Genomic DNA, 4,335 nt, shown 5'->3' with positions numbered 1-4,335 from the left:
CTAAATATTCTTTTCTCAAGGGTATTTATTACTTTTCACAGACAACTCTCTGTAAATATTTTTTTGTTTTTTTGAAACTTTAACTATTCTTACGTTGAAGATTCTCCTTTTTCCGTTATTTCTTGACGTAAGCTCGCATTTTTCCCATTACGCGTTTGAGTTTTGGATAATTTATCGTGTCGTGCAGAAACGGGAATTTGATTCATCGAATTGTTTTATAATGCTGACGGATTTCATTTTGCTTGTTTATTTTCTGATATGATTGAAAACCTCTAATCACGACACTTTTAAATCACGTGATTCATATTGAACCATCTTTTTAAAGCGTCAATCGCGCTCTTCATTTCAGAATCCTTATTAAAAAAGACGCCAAAATACTCGCCTCATGAAGAGTGTTCCGAAATCAACTCACTGAATAGAAATTTTTTTTTTTAAAAAATCATTAAAAAAACAAAGAAAAGAGGGTACCCTTAGGGGGTGCAAGTCTCTCAATCCTTGTCCAGAAAGAAGGGGTTGAAAACACTAAACCTTGTTTGATTGTTGGACGAAAGAGAGAGGCATTGAAACTTTGTTCTCAGAAAAAAAAATCTAAAGTTGGGTGAAACAATCAAAAATGCATAACAAAAAATTACATAAAAAATACATTAATCAAAATTACAAAAACAATCGGTAACATAAATCAATAAAAAAATTTAAAAAAATTACATACAACAATCAAAAAATTAAAAAAAATTACATACAGCAATCAAAAAATTTAAAAAAAATTACATACAACAATCAAAAAATTAAAAAAAATTACATACAACAATCAAAAAATTAAAAAAAATTACATACAACAATCAAAAAATTTAAAAAAATTACATACAACAATCAAAAAATTTAAAAAAATTACATACAACAATCAAAAAATTAAAAAAAATTACATACAACAATCAAAAAATTAAAAAAAATTACATACAACAATCAAAATTACAATTCAACTTACAAAATTACATAAAACAATCTGAAAGGTATTTATGTTTTTTATCCCTCCTACCATGTTAGCGAAAGGTTTAAAAATAGTTTTATTGCTTTCTCGTCTAGATATGTCACATATTCTCCATATTTTTCTTGACTTCATTTTTGGTATGATTCGTAAAATATTTAACAAAGGTGGTTATTTCAGAACACGTGAACACAGTTTAACGAGGACCAATACCGCTGTATTGATCCTCGCTAAACTGTTCTACCTTAAAGTCACGGCTTGGCTTCCGAAGCGGGGGTGCCATCCCCTCTGCGGAAGATCAAAATTGCGATGGCATGTCTTCGGATCATCCTCAAGGATGTTTCCCAGACAGTCGCCAATAGCCCATTGTGCAGATCTAGTGCGACGTAAATGAACAAATCAATCAAATCAAATCAGAACACGTATAGTCTAAAGCACCATTCCCACTGCATGCGAAAAAAATCATGGCTATGAATTTAGAGAGGCGAACGAGAATCTGAGTTGCCAGTTTTTCCCTGGAGAATGAATTTCTCCAATCAAGTTTTCTTCGGCATTAGTGAACTTTCTCCGGCATATAGAACTGTTCTTCAATCAAAATGTGCATATTTGATTGGAAAGTGAAAAGAAAAGATTCTTTATTAATCTCAAAAGATACATATGTGCTTAAAATTTTTAAGTAATATTTAATAAATATTTATATAGAGCAAAAAATAATGGTTGCTCGACTTTATAACTTTTGATTTTATGATCGGATTTTTCCGTTAACTAAGATGCAATGGTTTGAGAACTAGATCTTTACTATAACTAGCAGACTATATATTAATTTACGATCAAACAAAATTTTTTTTCTGTATGAAAATAGCCATTCTTGAAGAAGTCGGAATATTTCTTCGAGAAATATGGAAGTATGACTAAAATCTGGAAAATAAAATTCCAATAATTTGGTCAAGAGAAAACCTGAGATCCTTAATTGTCATGTTACTTTTTGTGTATTTTGACAATATCTCCAGAACTATTAAAGGAAATTAAAAGGTTTTTATACTGAATAATAAATCTCGCTTAATTATAGATGATTTCTATGGAGAATATATTTTTTACTACTTTATTTAAAAAAAGACTGAAAAACTTATATTTCAAGCTTTGAATTGTTCAAATTCTTAAACTATGTAACTTTATATTACAAAATACAAAATTTGAATCAAATTGGTTTAGTAGTGCCAAAGTAAAATATAATGAAAAAATACTTGAGCCTAACAGATCGTTAACAGTTGTAGTTGTAGTTCATTTACGTCGCACTTGAACTGCACAATGGGCTTCTGGCGACGGTCTGGGAAACATCCCTGAGTATGATCCGAAGACATGCCATCACAATTTTGATCCTCTGCGGAGGAGATGGCACCCCTGCTTCGGTAGTCTGACGACCTGTAAGTGAAGTTGAACACTTTAGGGTAGAACAGTTTATCGAGGACCAATACCGCACACTCTCGGTCCCTACTCAGACCAATCCAAGTGGTCACTCACCCACACAATGCTCGACTTCGGTGATCTGCTGGGAACTGTGTCTTAACGATCAGTCCACTGCGGGACAGCTCGTTAACAGGATGGTTCCTTTTTCAAAAGGAAAGAAAAAAAAAGATGTGGTAACAAAAGTATTTCATTACTTAAATTTATTTTGAAAAAAAATATGATTGCTGCAACCTCTCTCTTGAAAATCTAAATATGAGACCATAAGTAAAAGTGTTAAGAGTTCATAAATGATTTTTGATATCTGATTTGCAAACGTATTTTGCAGCATTACTCTTCATTGCTTGTTAGAAAAGTATTCCTTGTTTTTGCTCGTAAACTGATCTTGAACTAATACATTGTTAAGCTTTTTCTTCATCTTGTGATATAATTAAGTCAGATTCATTTTATACTTAAAGGGTACTGTCAAATTTTCATTTTAATGTGCATTTCGTCAAAAAAAGACCACCAAGAATAACTTTCTATCTAATGATTGGATCATTACTGGTCCTGATGGAATTGATAATGAAATTCTGAAGACAATCCACAGAGCTTTTCCAGACATCCAACATAAATACATACAGAAATGCTTTAAACTAGAGCACTTCCCAAGGGCGTTAAAACAAGGCTCACTCATACTTTTCACAAACCTGGTAAAGATGCAACAAACATCAAGAACTATCGCCCCATCACCCTACTCCCAACCATAGGAAAACTCCTAGAAAAAATAATAACATATAGACTAACATATTTTATTGAACGTAATGATCTACTTAATCCCAACCAATTTGGATTCAGGCGAGGATCCTCTGTAGATGATGCACTCCTAAATATAATTACGGAAGTCAATACCTGCAGAAGTCTGAAACTATATACAATGATCCTTTCCATTGATATCGCAGGGGCTTTCGACACACTCCAACACAAAACCATCCTCGAGAATTTAAACAGAATAAAAGCTCCATCCAATATATTTAATCTATTCAAGAGTCTCCTTCAAAATAGAAGTATTATAATCAATACTCCAGAAGGACCGGTGCAAAAACACCAAACAATAGGAGCACCCCAGGGGTCATGTAGCGGACCCTTATCATGGAATATATCAGCTGACGAGCCCCTTAACTACAATTGGAACAGCATCCTCTCTCTGCTCAAACATCCAAATGATGCGAGAATAACTTTGAGGGCTTTTGCAGATGACTTCAGCTTTGTCTTGGAAGCTTCCGCTGAATCAGATCTAGGCATCCTGGCCACAAAATCAATAAATGATTTTAACAATTGGGCAACGGACAATAGTCTAAATCTTTCAACTGACAAAACCACCTATTTATTACTAAAATGCAAACTAGTGAATGGCCCATCAGTACATCTGAACGGGCAAAAAATTAAAAGATCTAAAGTGGTCAAGATCCTGGGCCTCAATTTTGATGAGAACCTCAACTGGACTGACCATCTAAACATCCAGGCAGACAAAGCTGCCAGGCAATTTCAGGCCATACAAAGAATAGCTAGAGGAAAATGGGGAATAAATAAAACCCAAAGACGAATCATTTACAAAACCTGCACAGAAAGGATGATCGCCCATGCAGCTGCAGTCTGGTGTGTTAATCCCAAACAACACACCAGAAACAAACTAGATACCATCCAGAGAAAATTTCTGCTGAATATCTATGGTGCCTATCGTACACCCCCCACAAATTCCCTGCAGGTTATTCTGGCAATACCTCCATTACACATTACTCTTCAGCAGGAGGCAATAAGAATCAACCTCATCAGAAATAAAAATTTTTCTTCAACAATAGATGGCACCTGTTTTCACTCCACTCAAATTGACAAAAAAATTTAAT

Source organism: Parasteatoda tepidariorum, chromosome 3 (assembly GCF_982258835.1).
Source record: "Parasteatoda tepidariorum strain Cologne lab strain chromosome 3, Ptep-v5.0, whole genome shotgun sequence".
Classification (NCBI taxonomy): Eukaryota; Metazoa; Arthropoda; class Arachnida; order Araneae; family Theridiidae; genus Parasteatoda; species Parasteatoda tepidariorum.
Note: the sequence above shows the minus strand (reverse complement) of the source record.